The sequence below is a fragment of the Leucoraja erinacea genome, chromosome 25 (genome assembly GCF_028641065.1).
Source record: "Leucoraja erinacea ecotype New England chromosome 25, Leri_hhj_1, whole genome shotgun sequence".
Taxonomy (NCBI): domain Eukaryota; kingdom Metazoa; phylum Chordata; class Chondrichthyes; order Rajiformes; family Rajidae; genus Leucoraja; species Leucoraja erinaceus.
The window spans coordinates 31,319,698-31,339,423 of record NC_073401.1 but is presented as its reverse complement, the minus strand read 5'-3'; the positions used below and the strand labels follow the sequence as shown (position 1 = coordinate 31,339,423).

Below are 19,726 nucleotides of genomic sequence, written 5' to 3'. Positions count from 1 at the left end.
GCAGTGAGAAAACTTCACAATAGCACTGACACACCTAAACCCACAGCAAATAATGACAATTAATTTAAACTAAGTCTCTCTGTTGCCATTCACACGTCAGAATTGTGCTATAGAATCTATATTGTCCATCAATCATAGAATGTGAAATCTACAACAGGACAGTCTACATTCCTCTATTCTGTCTAAATACCTCTTGCTATCATACCTGGTACCACCACCTGGTAGAACAATTGAGACCCGGCAGGGAGGTAGAACAATGGACAACAGTGTCCCGGCATAGGGGGATGGCCGTGAAGAACAATGGTGGACCTGGCATGGGGGCACCGCCGTGGGGGAGGGGGTAAGAACAAGGGGGAACTGGCACGGAGAGGGGGAGGGAAATTTGTAACTTTGTAAATGCCCTTATAGGTGACCATTTGTATACTTTGGCACGGTATACAAGCAAAGAATTTCATTGTTATTTGTCGCCTCTGACAATAAAGTATAAAGTAAAGTAAGTAAACCTATAGTATTTGACATTCTCACCTTGGGTAATAGACTTTGACTGTCTACCCTATCTATGCCCCACATCATTTTATATACTTTTATATGGTCTCCCAACAAGCTCCCATGTTCCAGAGAAAACAATCCAAGTTTGTCTAAACTCTCCTTAAAGCCCTGTCCCACGGTACGAGTTCATTCAAGTGCTCTCCCGAGTTTTAAAAAAAATCAAACTCGTGGTAAGCATAGAGAATGAACGTAGCGGGTACGTCGGAGCTCGGGGACATCTCTTGGCGGCTCGTAACGTTAACAGCAGGTACTCAGGAAGACTCGCTAACGGCAGGTAAGCACAGGAAGACTCGTGAAGATTTTTTAACATGTTGAAAAATGTCCACAAGAGCCCCGAGTACCGACGAGTGGCCAGTACCATAAATCTCCGAGTTCAAATCAGGGAAAACTCGGGAGAACTCTTGGAATGAACTCGTACCGTGGGACAGGGCATTGACAGCTAATCCTTTTGAACCTCTTCTACACACTCTCCAAAGCCACCATATCCTTCCTGTAATACAGCAATTTGAAACACACACACTACTCCAGATATAGCCTCACCATCATTTATGCAGCCGCAGCAAGACTTTTTGACTTTTATACTCAATGTTCTGCTGAAGGCAAATACGCTGTATGCCTTCTTTATGATGTAAAAAGGAATTGCAGATGCTGATTCATACCAAAGACACCAAATGCAGGATGATAGCTGGGAACGTAACGAGGGGAGATCTGGCAACCACGTGTAGGAAGAATGCTGGGGGTCGGGGAAGCAGGTGCAGTGGGGGTTCATTCACAGCAAAGAAGCATCACAAGGATCTAGCAAATCCAGTGCTTCAATCATGCAGGAAAGAGTATTCTACACTGGTCACCTTTTGGATGTTCAAAACAGTGACCGTTTTATCTGGCTATTGCGAATATAGGTCTCAGTCTACATCTAAATCACAATTCAGAAACGCCACTCGACTAACAGTGTCATCATCATATCTATCAAAAACCCCATCTACTTTCAGCTTGGCACAATCAGACCATCTGTCTTGAAACCAACTGCTGGTAATATTCCATTATTACTGATCATAGAACAATTATTCTATTGGTCGTTTTCGCAAAAACAAAGATGCCATACTGATTTCTGCCCAGCAATGATGAGCTTTTCACATCTGGTCTAATGTAAGGCACGCCACACTCTATTAATCAGTGGAAGTCAGTAATGTTTCCATGCCAGCAGTTGAGCTGAAAGGACAGTCAGTGCACATGGCAGTGCACGGTTTTGCCTCTGTGCCTCAACATGTGCTCACTGCTGCAAGCCACAGCATTATTGCAATATCACGTTCAATCTTACACCTCATTATCTTTACATTTTCCCAACACTTCCTAAAAGAAACAAAGTTAAATTATATGCTACAGTACGCGTTATGTCATTGAAAAAACAATTGGAATTCTATTTTAAGATTAATGCTTCTACATTAATTAATTACAGAAAAAACGGGCCTTTGCAAAACTGATTTACATCTATAGACATGCAAACACCCAGCTATGAAATCTCTGGCCATTTCCAGGAAAGATAATTCAATCCAGTCAAAACTGCAGACACCATAGCTACTGAATTGCAAATTAAATGTTGTGAGTAGTTTGAAATAAACATTGAAAAGAAAACAACAAAATGGCATGACTCACCTCCTTCAAGGGACAGAAACTAGAACAATTTCACATGATGGAAAGGTTCAGATGAAAAATATATACCTCACATAAAAATCACTTTTACATCTAGTTGTAATGGTGAAGAAATCCTGTCCTCTGCAGTTGAAGAATTATTCTGCTTCAAATGCAATTGCTTAACCATTCCTTAACCATTACAGTGAAAGCAGTGATGCTTTGTGCCTTGGAGAACAAGTGATTTTCTGGAATCTCAGTCAGCTCACAATCGGAGGACACCAGCAACTCACCACTTGATCAGATTCCAATGGTGCACAGACTGCAGGCAGCCATTTTGTTTCAAACGAGGTAACAGTATAATGCTGTGTTGAAGAATCTAATATTCCTGATGTGATAGGCTGCCAAACTGCTTCACAGAATAAAATTAAAATGTCATGTTCCTTGGACAGTTTGTATTTTGCATCATAAACAAAAACATTTCAAACATTTAAAGTCATTATTTTGAATAATATTATTCGTTCTAATATGCGTTGCTCAGTGAAAATTTCATTTCTCAAGCCAACTAGTTTTCGTAACGTGAAAATGCAAAGGCCAAAACAAAAATTCACTCCAGTTCACTCATCCTCGATTCAAAAGCAGAGACTTCACAGTTCATATTCCTCAGTGGACTTCACTGAAACCCACCATACAACTTTTACTCGCCAATAATGACATTTGAACTATAAGCAAATAACAATAATGCAAAGCATAAGTAATGTGCAGATTAAGACATGAAAACCCCTTTTAGCTGAAGAATAAAGATCAATGTAACGCAAGTTAAGAAGTATGGGAACTTACTTAGTTACGGGCTAATATTGGGGAAAAAAGCTTATACTCAAATTCTGGAAAAACACTCCAATACCAACAATAAAAATGTGGATTTCAAACATGTGCGAAACATTACACCTGGAAGAGATAGAAACATAGAAACATAGAAATTAGGTGCAGGAGTAGGCCATTCGGCCCTTCGAGCCTGCACCGCCATTCAATATGATCATGGCTGATCATCCAACTCAGTATCCCGTACCTGCCTTCTCTCCATGCCCCCTGATCCCCTTAGCCACAAGGGCCACATCTAACTCCCTCTTAAATATAGCCAATGAACTGGCCTCAACTACCCTCTGTGGCAGAGAGTTCCAGAGATTCACCACTCTCTGTGTGAAAAAAGTTCTTCACATCTCGGTTTTAAAGGATTTCCCCCTTATCCTTAAGCTGTGACCCCTTGTCCTGGACTTCCCTAACATCGGGAACAATCTTCCTGCATCTAGCCTATCCAACCCCTTAAGAATTTTGTAAGTTTCTATAAGATCCCCTCTCAATCTCCTAAATTCTAGAGAGTATAAACCAAGTCTATCCAGTCTTTCTTCATAAGACAGTCCTGACATCCCAGGAATCAGTCTGGTGAACCGTCTCTGCACTCCCTCTATGGCAATAATGTCCTTCCTCAGATTTGGAGACCAAAACTGTACGCAATACTCCAGATGTGGTCTCACCAAGACCCTGTACAACTGCAGTAGAACCTCCCTGCTCCTATACTCAAATCCTTTTGCAATGAAAGCTAACATACCATTCGCTTTCTTTACTGCCTGCTGCACCTGCATGCCTACCTTCAATGACTGGTGTACCATGACACCCAGGTCTCGCTGCATCTCCCCCTTTCCCAATCGGCCACCATTTAGATAATAGTCTGCTTTCCCGTTTTTGCCAGATGAGACTCCTCCTAGCAGGCAAAGCAGATCACTTCCAAAAGACGTGGTCTGCATTTATGGAACTATTACAAGCATAAGGTGCAATAGTCATTTAAAAAATAAATTGTACCAGGATCTGGTATCGGGGGGTAAAAAAAAAAACACGGTTGGTATATCCTTTTTTGTGGAGTTTTGTGTTATAATAGAGCGATTGTTTCTCCTTTTTTTTCTTTTCTTTCTAGGGTCTATTTCCTTTCTTTACTTCCTTCTCTAACTTCTTCTCTAAGGGGCTTTCTTTTCCCAACACTTTCCTGCACCTTCACGACTCTTGCTCACTTTCCTCACTTCTTTTATTTCTACCTTTTTTAAAGCTCGAAAAGTGAAGTGGTCCAACAAATGTAATGAGATATATGTGATGTGTATTACTATAATTTACTGTACTTCTAATAAAAAAAAAAATTTTTTTTAAAGTATGGGGTCCTGGTATCCCATTACACATTTCAGCGATTATAATACAATGTCCTCTGCAGCTTTGTATCGTGTACAGTATACTCTGATCAATATGTTGCAGAGGAAGCAGAATCTAATATGTTGATACCTAAAGTAGACATCGCTCCAACATTGTCTATCCACCATCATCTTTGCTACCGACCGCGCACACACACACACAAACACGTCGTGAAGGTGGGGGCCAGGGACAGCGGAGGAGCGTTGTCTGCACGATGAAGAGGAAGGTAAACGGCTGCCACAGAGCACCGTACGTCCTTTAGAGAGAAGGGGGGAGAGAAGGGGGGAGAGAAGGGGGGAGAGAAGGGGGGAGAGAAGAGAGAAGGGGAGAGAGAAGGGGAGAGAGAAGGGGGGAGAGAAGGGGGAGAGAGAAGGAGAGAGAGAAGGGGAGAGAGAGAGGGAGAGAGAGAAGGGGAGAGAGAAGGGGAGAGAGAAGGAGTGGAGACAGTTTTAAGAAGTTTAATAACATTAGCGGGCATTTTACCTTCCGGCGGATCTTCTAGGTCCTGAAAACCAAAGATCCTACAGGATCTTTGCTGAAAACTCCAATGAGCCAATCAAAATGGCCGGTCAGCGAAGGAGATTGCCTTCGACTGCCTGTAAGTAAATAGCGACCCCACTCCACCAGCTTCGACCAAACGGCAACCTATTTTTAGTTGTGGCCGGTTTTGTTTTTTTTTTAAAATAATCGCAGGAAATTAGAAGAAGCCTCGACTACGCTGAAACCACTTTCCACCATTAGGGAGAGTGACCAAAACCTCCGGGAACCTCACGGAAACCTTGGGTGGGGCGCAAGGTCTCCAGAGGTTTCCGTTCAGGTTTCCTAAGTGGGACAGGTGCTTTAGTATTTAGTGCTGGAAACTTCACTATCACCCTTTTAAAACATGGGACACACACACACACACAATGAGGCCTGGCATCTAGGACAGGGGTCGGCAACCTATGGCCCACGGGCCGGATCCGCCCCTTAACCCAAAATAATCCGGCCTGCAGGCGTATTTTTTTCCAATTCGTTTTCACAGCCAGTCCCAGGGCACGCAGGCGAGCTGACCTGGGCGCTACAGCCAGTCCCGGGCAGTTATGCAGCAACATGTTTCACAAAACATGGGGGGGATTGTACCCCACCTCTCAAAACCCTCCCAGTGATTTGAATTAAAAAAAAGGTGAGCTCATGAGTAAGTTGCATGCAACATAAACATTGGCAGAATTGCAGATACTGAGGACAGTTGGTAAGGGAGAGATCCTTTGGAAACTTGTGTGGAGAAATACGATACGATAGAACTTTATTTATCCCAGGAGGGAAATTGATCTGCCAACAGTCATAAATACACAAAATACATGAAACATGAAATTAAAGTGCCGAGTGGAAAGGCTTGGGGGGGATGTGCAGAGATTTGGGAGGGGGGGGGGGGGGGGGGGGGGGGACCTAGGACTGAAGGTGGAGGGGTTGTACAGTTTGATAGCCACAGGGAAGAAAGATCTCCTGTGGCATTCTGTGCTGCATCTTGGTGAAACCAGTCTGTTGCTGAAGGTGCTCCTCAGGTTGACCTGTGTGTCATGGAGGGTGTGAGCTGTATTGGTCAAGATGCTCCGCAGTTTGAGGAGCATCCTCCCCTCCGAGACAGTTGTACAGAGCCCTAGTGAGACCACACCTGGAGTATTGTGTGCAGCTTTGGTCCCCTAATTTGACGAAGGGCATTCTTGCTATTGAGAGAGTGCAGCGTAGGTTCGCAAGGTTAATTCCTGGGATGGCGGGACTGTCATATGCTGAGAGAATGAAGCAGCTGGGCTTGTACACTCTGGAGTTTAGAAGGAGGAGAGGATATCTTATTGAAACATATAAGATTGTTAAGGGTTTGGACTCGCTGGAGGTAGGAAACATGTTCCCGATGTTGGGGGAGTCCAGAACCAGGGGACATAGTTTAAGAATAAGGGGTAAGCCATTTAGAACGGAGATGAGGAAATGCTTTTTCCTCACAGATAGTTGTGTGTGTGTGGAATTCTCTGCCTCAAGAGGGCGGTGGAGGCAGGTTCTCTGGATACGTTCAAGAGAGAGCTGGATAGGGCTCTTAAAGATAGCGGAGTCAGGGGATATGGGGAGAAGGCAGGAACGGGGTACTGATTGGGGATGATCAGCCATGATTACATTGAATGGCGGTGCTGGCTCGAAGGGCCGAATAGCCTACTCCTGCACCTATTGTCTATTCATCCAACTCCGCTCCAGGACGGAGCCAGCCTTCCTGATGAGATTGTTCATCCTATTGACATCCGTGGCCTTCGCCCTGCTGACCCAGCACATGGCAGCGAAGAAGATGGCACTAGCTACCACCGATTGGTAGAACATCTGCAGCATTTTACTGATGGCAGATAACATTTAATCTAACATGCAAAGTGATGCATTTTGGAAGGTCAAATGCAAGCAGATGAAAGGATGTTCTGACAATGGCCTCAGAGACCTGCAGATTAAAGGGTCAATAGGGGCTATTATACAAGTGTGTCATTGTTTTCCCTGTCAAGGCATACACAAAAGACACATCAGGAAATGATGCATTGTTGCCACTTATGGGCACCCATGGCGAGTAATTACAGTGAATGTTGAATATGATGTGCAAGCATCCTCTGTGTGCTAATGATGGAGGGAATGAGTGTTTCCTATTGTTAAACGGGTGCCAAGCAAGCGATCTGTGGGTTATTATAGCCACAATGCTGCCTGGTCCCTTGGCCTTTCATGTATCTAGGGCTCAGCCAATGATTGATAGCATGGGGAGCGAATCAAACTGAAGACCAGGAAGAACGTATGGTGGATTATCCATTCCGCACTCTGGCTGAACACACATGGACATGTGGATGTTTCCACTAGTGCAAGAGCTTAGAACCAGAGGTCATAGCCTCACAATTAAAGGATGTTCCTTTTGGAAGTGTTAATCCTGGCCAGATTGGAGAGGCTAGGACTCTAAAATGGGGTAAAAGCTTCAGGGCTGCTGGGAGATTTGGTCAATTTGAAAGTGCTCTCTGTGGAACAAGCTGCAGAGTGGTGCCAGTTTGTCTAGAGCCTAGATCCAAGCTGTAGGAAAAGAATAAGAACATCTGCAGATCCTGTCAATTAGGTGCAAAATACATAGAATGGATGGCTGCAAACCAGACATACACCATGTAAATAATTGTAAATAATGTTGCAGAGTTTCACTTTGCCGAATGTCGATTGGATGAGGTATTGAGCCTTGTCTGGTTTTCTTGCAGATCAGGGTAAATGTTGCTATGTTTGCTTCCCTGAGAAGCCGTTTGAATACAATGTATGCTGCTGTATTATTGGGTTAGGGAAATGTCTGTTCTGTATGGGGTTAATCGATATCTGTAATTGGATTGTAAAGAGACCACCCTATGTTGTTTGGCCCCTCAAGGTCCAGGGACCTATAAAAGTCCGCTGCCATGAGGTCCCGCGTCGATATTCTGGGAGAGCGCTTGGGACTGCGTGACCTTCTGGAGTGTCTCTGTTTGAGCGAGGCCTAGAGGGCTTGATCAGGCAGATACGAGGATCGAACCTGCGGTGGGATAGGTACAGTACGGTAATTGTGGTTTGTCAAAATAAAGATTAGTTGATTAAGTGCTTGATTCAGTGGTTTTTGACTGAAACTAGACTGGGGGGAAGCTTAGAACGAGCAATTTACAGAAGGAGATGAGGAGGAATTTCTTTAGTCATAGGGTGGTGAATCTATGGAATTCATTGCCAAGGCCAAGTCAATGGGTATTTTTAAGGCAGAGATATAGATTTGTACGGGAAGTAGGGAGGTAGTCTGAAGAAGGATCTCGACCCGAAACGTCACCTATTCCTTCTCTCCATAGATGCTGCCTCGCCCGCTGAGTTCCTCCAGTATTGTTGTCTACCTTAGATTTGTATGGGTGTTAGCGGTTTTGGGAAGAAGGCAGGTTGAATGGGGTTAAGATAGAAGGATAGATCAGCCATGTTTGAATGGCAGAGTAGACTAGATGGGCCAAATGGCCTAATTCTGCTCCTATCACGTATGACCTTATGACATAGATGACCTTCCAGTCTCTTCCACCAATGAGGTAGTTTTAATTTTTTATATTGACATTTTCAGGATCTGGGCATTGCTAGCAGGACATTTACTCTCCATCGTTGAACGCCTTAAGACAGTGAGCCACTTTCTTGAACCGCTGAAGTATTTCTGGTGAAAATATTCCAACAGTGTTATTTGATAGGACGTTTTGAGTGTCATCCAGCATCAATGAAGAATTGGTACAATACTTCCAACTCAGCACTGTGCAAGACTTGTTGGAGAATCTGGTCTAGCCATGCACTTGCTGCCCTTGTCCATGGTGACAGATGTTAGGAGTTTGGGAGGGGATACTCTCAGGTTTGTTTCTCGTTGTTATTAGTCCCAATCAAGCAGGCTGTTAGTGTGGTGTCAAGCTTCTTGAGACTTGTTGACTGCACTGCTCCAGGCAGTTGAGAAGTGCTCTATCACACTCTGACTTGTACCTTGGTCCTTTGGACATTTCTAGGGAGAGTTGTGAATGCCTTACTGTCGGAAAGCCAGCCACTGACACGCCATAGTGGCCACTCCAGTGAGTTAGTGGTAATTCTCAATGGTGATGCCATTGTCAGCAATGAATGTCAAGGGTAGGTGGTGGCTTGCTATTTAGTAGCCCAGGTCTGAATGTGGTTCAGTTATTGCTGCAGTCAGAATGGGCTGCTTCATCTGCTGAGTTCTGATTATCAGCAAACATTCCCACTTCTGACCTAACAATATGATAGGAATAGTCACAGTGAACAGAAACATGCCCTTCAGCACAACACGTCCATGCCAACCAAGATGCCCATGATGAAGGGGTTGAAGATTATCTAGATAATGCCTTGAGTAATTCTGCAAGTGACCTTGATTGACCTCTAACAACCACAACCATCTACCTTTGTGAAAGGTGTGACTCGAGTCTTTGGACCGATTCCCTTCATCCACCGCCATTCACAGTCAGATGTGGCAAGACCTCAAATTCTGAACAGTGAACTTGTTTAATCATTTTATCCTTTAAGTTGGAACCTGTGCATATGAACACCATTCAAGATGAATGAAGCAACTGTGTACAACAGAGAACTTACAGACAATCACGGCCCATATTGTTTCAACACTACCTGGCATAATTCATGTTAACAGTTGTTGAGAGCTCTATCTAACCAACACTTTCAGAGGGCAACAAGCATTTGGAAAAACCCATTAATGCTTACTACATAGACCGCATAAGCATGGAGATTTACTTTCATCACTCTATAAAAATAAGAACAAATATTAAAGGTCCCTTGAGACTACAGATTACTTTTAGTTCTATATACCAGAAGTTAACACATCCATTTCCTTTGCAAAGTAATCATAAGCTTAGTTGAAATGAACCTGTTATTATAGTTAGAACAAGACGACATTTAAACCTGATCAGTTATATATGCTCGATGACGAGACAATTGACTCACTAAATAGTTCAGGAGAGCTAACCAATCAAGTGACGAAATGTCAAGAAGGGCATGATCGTGTTATGAATGTAGGGCTAAATAACGGTGGCGCAGCAGTAGATTTGCTGCCTTACAGCGAATGCAGCGTCGGAGACCCGAGTGCTGTCTGTACGGAGTTTGTACGTTCTCCCCTTGACCTGCATTAGTTTCCTCCGAGATCTTCGGTTTCCTCCCACACTCCAAAGATGTACAGGTTTGTAGGTTAATTGGCTTAGTAAATGTAAAAATTGTCCCTAGTGGGTGTAGGATAGTGTTAGTGTGTGGGGATCGCTGGTCGGCGCGAACCCGGTGGGCCGAAGGGCCTGTTTCCGCGCTGTATCTCTAAACTAAAACTAAATCCAAAACCAGCAACAAGGCACGCGCACAACTACTAGCTCAGTGCGCATTCTGGATGTTTTGAGATGCCCATCATTTAATGTACAAATTGGTTTTTGGATCCTTTTTATACATAAACATGTACAATGCATGCAACAGAGATAACTGAGACGTACAGAGGTTTCTATCAAGATGACAGACAATCCAACAAAGCTTAATTCCCAATTAGCATGAAGATAATGGGAGTTAAGGCATTGCAAGAGTTGATAATCTTAGGCTTCATCTGCATGTGCCACACGTGAGGCTGCTAAGGAAGATAAGAGCCCACGGTATCAAAGGGCAGATACTAGCATGGATAGCAGGTTGGCTGGATGGCAGAAGGCAACAGGAGGGGGCTTTTTCTAGTTGGATGCCAGTGACTAGCGGAGTTCCGCAAGGCTTGGTGCCAAGGTCGCTGCTCTTCATGTTGTATATTAATGATTTGGACGAGGGGATTAAAGGCTTCGTGGCCAAGTTTGCAGATGATATGAAAATAGGTGGAGGGGCAGGTAGTGTAGAGAAAGCAGGGCCTGTGCACAAGGACTTGGACAGGTTGGGAGAGTGGGTAGAGAAGTGGCAGATGTAATATAACGTAGCAAAGTGTAGAGTCATGCATTTTGGTAGTAGGAATAAAGGCGTAGATTTTTTTCTAAATGGGGAGAGAGTCCAGAAATCGGAGGTGCAAAGGGACTTGTGAGTGCTGGTGCAGGATTCCCAAAAAGTTAATCTACAAGTCCTGCGCTGGTCAGGCTGCATTTGGAATATTGTGAACAATTTTGGGCACCATATCTGAGGAAGTATGTGCTGGCTCTGGAGAGGGTCCAGAGGAGGTTTACAAGAATGATCCCAGGAATTAGTAGGTTAACTTATGATGAACGTTTGATGGCACAGGGCCTCTCTTCCCTCGAGTTTAGAAGAATGAGGGGAGACCTTATTGAAATATACAGAATAGTGAAAGGCTCGGATAGATAGAGTGGATGTGGAGAGGATGTTTCCACTAGTGGGAGAGTCTAGGACTAGGGATCAAAGCCTCAGAATTAAATGTTCTTTTAAGAAATAGATGAGGAGGAATTTCTTTAGTCATAGTGTGGTGAATCTGTGGAATTCTTTGCCACTGAAGGCTGTGGAGGCTGTCAGTGGATATAATTAAGGCAGAGATAGATCGATTCTTGATCAGTAAGGGTGTCAGAGGATATGGAGGGAAGGCAGGAGAATGGGGATAGGAGGGAGAGATAGATCAGCCATGATTGAATGGCAGAGTAGACTTGATGGGCCGAATGGCCTCATTCTACTCCGATCACTTATGATCCTATGTTCTAGTTATTCCTATTCAAGAATACATCATGAACTTTGTGTACTTTCCACTGGTTTACAACTTGCATCGGATAACATTTTTCAGTTATGTGTCCCAAGGCAGTTCATGTGAATGTAATCATTAATTTCTTTAGTCCAGTATCAATAAACAAGGTTGGTATTCCAATAAATGCAAGGAATCATGGGATTTGTCAAAGGTCATTCGGGAGAAAAAAGCAAACGCAACTCTGTATAAGTTGTTAACTATTCTACCAATGAATTAATCTAGAACTCTGTCAACTCAATAGCTTCCTTTCTTGTTCTGCTGTTCACACATGACTTACACAGTCTCAGTTCTAGTTCAATTCATTAATCTGCAAATATGAGATATTCAAAAAGTTAAAGAATTTATTATTTTCATTTAATCCTTAATGCGTTTGCTACTGGAATAAGAAAATATTACTTGAATTTGAAACATTTTCTTATCTTTATTCATAATTTATGTGTAAAAATATATTTAATCTGAGGCAGGCAGCGACTGTATAGGTGTGATCTGGCTGATGCTTTAACTACATGCGGTGCAAATGTACCGTTAAGGCAGGGGTCAGCAACCTACGGCCCATAACCCAGAAAGCACCCTGCCCGCAGGCGTATTGTTTTAGTGACTAGAATGTTGTTCTTGACTTCAGTGGGACCTTGCCCAGAGTTGTCCCAGTGCTCAGGCAAGGCTGCTCTCCGGGACGGTTTTGACTGGGATGGTTTTACATTGTGAAGTTCACTGTGCTTGAGTTATTGATCAGAGTGAACACCCGTTCCTGTGGACACGTCTCACTGTGGAGTTTGTCACAGACGGATTCCACTGCCTTTTGGTCAATAATTGGATCGATCTCCTGAACCAGTGGCCGCGGATCTACCGGCGTGTGTTCTTTCCAAACTGAACTCACTGTGGAATGAATCCATTAACAGAGCCACTCTGATGACGGATTCCAAGTTGTCCCTGCCTCCCCTCTGGAACCCTCCGCGTCCCCATCAAATGCCGAGTTCCTAGAGCCTGTTTCAACAGTCTGTCTATTTTCAGCTGAGTTAAAATAAAACACAACGCGACCTGAATGATCACCGCACTTACTGCCAATGTCCTACATACTGCCATTGATAAAGTTACATTACTATACCACAAGAAGTGAACAAATCCAACTATATCACAGAAAACTGTATAAGTTCGTTTGCTGAAGTTCTTACCAGCCACACCAATAACTACAATGAGCGTATAACTGTTATATCAGTGTTTCAAACTAACTGTTTAACTAACTAACTAACTAACTAACTAACCAACTAACATTGCTTTAAGCAATGTTAGGTCTACTGAACATAGCAGTTAGTTTGAGACACTGGTATAACAGTTATACACTTCGAAGCATAAAGCAATAAAACCAACAAAATCATCATAGTTTTGTACAAATGAACCATAAATACACCTAGTTAATAGTTGTGAAAGCAGTATTTTCCTACCTCGAAGAAGCAAAACTGGAAAATACAGATGAAATGCAGGTCTGTATACACGCAGCAGCTCAGCTGGCGAGAATGTTTATCGCGAATGACCTATGACCTGGGCATGCGCAGTTGAAATACCAAACTTGCTTATTATAAAAGCTGTTCCATAGTAAAATAAAACAAATTTTCTTGATATATATTTTGATTATAGAATTATACTACACAGACCATTAATCCCATTAAGTATTTGCCAATGCTTTGAACAACTATAAATTCATTCCACTGCAATGAACAAATCCTACACATTTGAAACATTCTAATTATCTCGAGCAATGTGAGCTTAAACTATTATTTAGGTGAGATTCAAAAACTTCAGTTGCATAATACAAACTTCAATCTCACCAGCCACACACTTTTGAAATGTGGTTACTGTTGTTTTGCAAGCAATTTCACATCGAGAATACACTTCCAGGAAACTTGAGGAAACCAAAGGCACGTTCCTTCTGGTATTAATTTGCAATCAAAAACAAAGTCACACATGCCATTCTAGTCGATCTTTAGATCATTTGATCAGGATCATTGATCCAGTGATATTGACTGAGAGAAATTAATTGTTCTTGACACCTGGAATAATTCCTGCATTCTTCTTTGAAATACGTAGCGCCATAGGATCCTTTACATGTGAAGATCCAAAACCACAGCTCCTTGACAGTGCAGCACACTCTCGGTGTTGCCCTGGAAGATAAGCTTGGGTTTGGGGCTCTAAAGTGGAGCTTGAAGCCTGTGATCTGCTTGGGTCTGACAATGATATCAAAAATAATCTTTCTATGCTTAAACAATTCTGGAGTGTTCCCATTAAAAAAAATCAGCAAATGCACATATACAGGTTTTGTCTTCAGAAAGTCTTATTGGAATATGACCATTAGTATTTACCTTTATTCCTGGTTCAAACCTATACGACCCATGGGGAATTAGATAAAAATGGTGATCTGAAAATCGGCAAAGGCAACCCTACCGCAACTGTGCAGCCACGGCTGACGGGTCCCGTAACCACACCAGAGATCCCCGTTGTGACGCCAGTCAAAATGGCGGCGGGCCCAGCAACCCACCCCAACTGCGTAGGCTGACGGGGCCGGCAAGTGGGAGCGCAGTGCCGTTCGCGGGAGAAAGTAAATTAAAGTTTTTAAAGGGAATTACTTTGTCAAACCAAACAAAACTTGCTACTGCACACTCCTGGCGAATGGTTATTGAGGTGGGCCAAAAATTATTGCGCTATTGTGCACCATTTTGGCTGTATTTCGAAAACATATAAACATACGTTTATCTATCTATATTACTAAAAGTCTGTTCTTGACCGGTTTTGGCCATCTGTGCTGCGATTTCCGAGAGAACGCCGCCATCTACGGCCGTAATTTTTGGCCACCTTGCTCAGAGCCCCCCTCCACTGTATGTGTGCTGAGGATTTTTCCCGTCGATGTAAAATGACAGAGATATTAATGATTTTACAAACTTCCTCATTCTCTCTGCTGCCCCTGCTGGGGGCAGGGGGGAGGGACTATAAAACCAGGAAGCGGTGTGCCTCAATCAGTGTCTGCAAGCTGGAGGAAGGCAGAGGGTCACGTTTCTCTGAGCTGTGAATAACACTGAACACATGTCTATTCAAATGTAAGTGTCCTTAGTGGTTCTAAAACGCTTTCAGAATGTGTCTATTGGTTCTAAAATGTTTGCAAAAAGTGTTTATTCGTTCTAAAATGTTTGCAAAAAGTGTCTCTTTTGGTTCTACAATGCTTGCAGAATGTGTATTTTTTGGTTCTAAAATGTTTTTTAGGTTCTCCCCCCCCCTTTCCTCTCCCCCCCCCCCCCCCCCCCCCCCCCCCCGAATGGCCTAATTTTACTCCAATTCCTTATGACCTTATTGTTGCCATGGTAGCAGATCTGCTGCAGCCCCCACTTATGTTGCTTAACTATTAGCCATAACTAATCCTCCATCATGCCTTTCAATGAAACTCCTCCTAGAGGAATGCAATTCTTTTTACATATTAAATTAAACTGACTGTATAGCTCCTATGGTACCAGGATGATGTGGTTTAGCTCAAGTAATTGAAGGGCCCTAACACCACGGGGATGGCACTGGATTTTGAAGACAATCCACCATTGACGTTTCTGATTCAGTACTGGCCACATCAAAGTAATCTATTGGCTGTGATGGATTCACAATATTCCATCAATTATTTCCTCATATTAAATATCTTACTGCTTATACGGCCACAAATGTCCAAATATTTTAATAACACCACAGACCAACATAAAACAGAAATGTAACATTAATACATTCATGTTGTCTCCTTGTATACAAACTTTCATCAGGAGATATTTAAAGAATTGACATTCATGTGAATTTATCTTCTGACATTAATATTTGGAAGCTTTAGCCAACACAGATGGCTCTACCACCATTACTTATGTCCAGGGTTATTGTCCAACCTTCATTCCTTGCCCAAAAACAATAAATCTTCTCAAGTACACAAAGAACAAAACAACCTGTATTCAGCAGTGCCAGTGCGTCTATCTAGGGCAGCTCAACATTATTCTGGAGAATAAGCTACACGAGTTAGCTAATGGGAACCAACATTGGCTTGATGATAGGAGGCTGTGGTGGAAAGTTGTGGTTCTGATTGGAAGTCTATGACCAGCGGTACTGAAGTGATCTTGTTGTTTTGTGACATATTAATGAGTTAGATGTGAGGCAGTTTCTTCCCAGTTGATGAGAGGATGGTTCAGTTGCCTGATTACAGCTGGTCAGAAACTGTCCCCGAATCTGGAGGTGTGCGTTTTCAAACTTCTTTACCTCTTGCCTGATGGGAGAGGGGAGAAGAAGGAATGACCAGTGCGAGACAGGTCTTTGATTATGCTGGCAGCCTTGCCAAGGCATCGTGAAGTGCAGATGAATTATAACAGGTAAATAACATTCATTTGTAGAAAACATTTATATTAAACTCGGATGCACTTTGTTACTCAATTTCAAACATCTAATGGATACAGATAAAAAGCTGGCGTAACTCAACAGGACAGGTAGCATCTCTGGAGAGAAGGAATGGGTGAAGTTTCAGGTCAAGGCCATTCTTCAGACTAGTTAGAGATAAGGGAAACGAGAGATATAGACGATGATGTAGCGAGATAAAGAACAAGGAATGAAAGATATGCAAAAAAGTAACAATGATAAAGGAAACAGGCCATTGTTAGCTGTTTGTTGGGTGAAAATGAGAAGCTGGTTCAGATTCAGATTCAATTTTAATTGTCATTGTCAGTGTACAGTACAGAGACAACGAAATGCATTATGCATTAAGTGCGACATGGGTGGGGGATGGAGCGAGTGTCCAGTCTATGTTTGGCCTCACTGATGCTGAATAGGGATAATCCTATGATTGGAGTTGTATAAGACGTTGGTGAGGCCGCATTTAGAGTTTTGTGTTCAGTTCTGGGCATCATGTTATAGGAAAGATATTGTCAAGCTTGAAAGGGTACAGGGAAGATTTACAAGGATGTTGCCTGGGCTAGAGGGTGTGAGCTATAGGGAGAGGTTGAGTAGGCTGGGACTCTATTCCTTGGGGCACAGGAGGGTGAGGGGTGATCTTATTGAGGTGTATAAAATCATGAGATGAATAGATCAGGTGGATTCACAGAGTTTCTTGCCCGGAGTAGGTGAATCGAGGACCAGAGCACATAGGTTTAGGGTAAAGGGGAAAAGATTTAATAGAAATCTGAGGGGTAACTTTATCATGGTGGTGGGTGTATGGAACAAGCCACCAGAGGAGGTAGTTGAGGCTGGGACTATCCCAACATTTAAGAAACAGTTAAGACAGGTACATGGATAGAACAGGTTTGTGGGGGATATGGACGATTGTAGCTGGGACATGTTGGCCGGTGTCGTCAAGTTGGGCCGAAGGGCCTGTTTCCACGTTGTATTACTCTATGAAGAGCGCAGTGGAAACTCTCCATGTGCCTCCAAAATCAAGCAGCCAATTGATTGAACATCCACTATCTTATTCATTGCCACCTCCCACCGACTCAACATGGCTGCAGTATCATCACAAAATGCAAATGCAGCAACTTCCCAGCCAAACCATCAGTCTGAGCCATCAAGAAAGGGCCGCAGACACATGCAAACACCATCGCCGGCAAACAACCCACACTGATGGATGCTAGCTTGAAAACAACGTCATGGCCACTGGATGAATCTAAATCCCGAAACTCGTTTTGCGGGTTCACCGTCACCAGGTTTGCAAACATTTGGGAGAGGCGATGATGAGGGAGGGGATGGGCAATAAATGCCGGCTTGCTGGGGAAACACCCAAACTGGGGCCAGTGACACAGAGAGAGAGAGAGACAGAGAGACAGAGAGAGAGAGAGAGAGAGAGAGAGAGAGAGGAGAGAGAGAGAGAGACAGAGAGAGAAAGAGAGGGAGAGAGAGAGAGAGAGAGAGAGAGAGAGAGAGAGAGAGAGAGAGAGAGAGAGAGAGAGAGAGAGAGAGAGAGAGAGAGAGAGAGAGAGAGAGAGAGAGAGAGAGAGAGAGAGAGAGAGAGAGAGAGAGAGAGAGAGAGAGAGAGAGAGAGAGACAGACAGAGAGAGAGAGAGAGAGAGAGAGAGAGAGAGAGAGAGACAGGGAGAGAGAGACACAGAGAGAGAGGGAGAGAGAGACAGGGAGACTGAGAGAGAGAGACACAGAGAGAGACAGGGAGGCAGAGAGACATAGAGAGCGCCCTGCATCACTGCGAGTGGCGGCTGGCAGCACAGCTGGAGCAACCCACATCCTAGTCTAGTCCATGAGGTGAGCAGAGCAGAGCCCATTAAACGTTTGGATGAAACAAACCCAATGAATTGGACATTGAGTCCCGCAGCCTCGCGCAGTGCGGCCGCTTGGCCCCGTCTCCTAGCAACCGGGCCCGGGCTGGCGTTTGAAAAACTCGCCGTTGAACGGTGGAGCGGGGCCGGCAGCCCAGGCCGGGCTTCCACACGCCGGCCTCCCCTCACCCCCCACCCCGCCCGCAGGCCGCGAGTGCTCTGGTCCACAGCCGCCGGCGCCGTGTGTACTGTTTCCCGGTCGGGCCCCGCTCACCTCATCTACCGGAGCCGCCCCGCCGCTGTGTCTGCGGCACGACTCACCTTGGCAAGCCGCCGCTGTCATGGTGGCCCTGTCACCAAACTGGTCCGCACCGCACGGTGCCCGGGATGGGCGGTGAGGTGAGGGGGTGGGGGGGGGAGGGAGAGCCGTGGCCAGGCTGCGAGGCGAGGCGAGGCGCACCGCTCCTCTCCGCACCGTCGCCCCGCTCCGCTCCGCTCCAGGCAGGCAGGCAGCCCACGGCGGGCGGGCGGGCGATGGCGCTTCCCGTCACCGCAGCGCCACCCGCAGCCCAGGAGACTACAGCGCAGCTCACACTGCAGCACCGGGACCTGGGCGAGTGCAAGCTGAGGATAAGCGGCACAGTCAGTCATAGAGTGATTTACAGGCCCTTCGGCCCCACTTGCGCACATGCCCCACAAAAATGCTGGAGGAACTCAGCGGGTGCAGCAGCATCTATGGAGCGAAAGAAATAGGCAACGTTTCGGGCCGAAACCCTTCTCCCATGTCCCAGCTGCACTTGTCCCACCTCCCCGCGTTTGGTCCATATCCCTCCAAACCCGTCCAGTCTGAAGAAGGGTCTCGACCCGAAATGTCACCCATTCCTTCTCTCCAGAGATGCTGCCTGTCCTACTGAGTTACCCCAGCATTTTGCGTCCACTATGTACCTGTCTAACAGTTTCTTAAATGTTGAGATAATCCCTGCCTCAACTACCTCTAACTGCAGCTTGTTCCATACACCCACCACCCTTTGTGTGAATCAACAAGATGAGGGGGAAAAATCCAAATCCTAGTAAAATAAATTTCTTATTTCAATCCTGAATGGCAACAATCTTTTTGTTGTATGAGATTGTGACCTCTGGTTCTAGATACCCAATCAATCCACACCATCTTCCATGCTTACAAACACCAGTGCATACTCCCCGTCAGTCTCTCTCATGACAGTCGCTTCCGAGTAAACATACTGGTGACCTTACCTAGTACAAGGTCCATGCGCAGTCTTCCAGGAACTCATATAATTCAGTAAGTTATAGGAAATATCTTTGGCAGTGAAGTTTGATCAATAAAATACTTAAATAGCAAATTCTGTATGCTAATTTGATGACTCAACATCTGCTCTTTTACTTCCTGAAGTCCAGGTACCCAAAAGCTCTGCCCACATAAATTCAGTATTCATGATCAGTTTCCTCATTGCACAGGAACTGCTTTCAGTTTCAGGTAATCTGCCAAACCAGACGTATCTTACATTTCCAGAATGTATTTATTTCCTCTTCTGCTGTCTTATTTATACCACCCTCTGCCATACTTCATTAGCCTTTAATATCCTTTTTTGGCTGGCACCACCTCATGTCTCATTAACTCTCTTCTGGTCTCCACCCCATAACATAACTATTCCTCTCTCTGTTTCTTTAAAGTTTAAAACTTACTGGTAAAAGGTTAATCTAAAATAGATAATAATCCGTTTCTCAATAAGGTGCTGCCCGCATATGCCCAACATGTTTTTAATTCCACCAACTATCTTGATTGTGG

General features: G+C 44.3%; 1 protein-coding gene across 1 annotated transcript in view; it reads right to left on the bottom strand.

The window, feature by feature from the left end:
• Window positions 1-18,404, bottom strand: part of LOC129709250 (membrane-associated phosphatidylinositol transfer protein 2) — a 127,200-nt gene extending 108,796 nt beyond the window's left edge. Inside the window, exon 1 of the mRNA XM_055655494.1 lies at window positions 18,241-18,404. The gene's annotated coding sequence lies outside the window, so the exon portion shown is untranslated. The remainder of the gene's footprint in view (window positions 1-18,240) is intronic.
• Window positions 18,405-19,726: the final 1,322 nt, after the last annotated feature.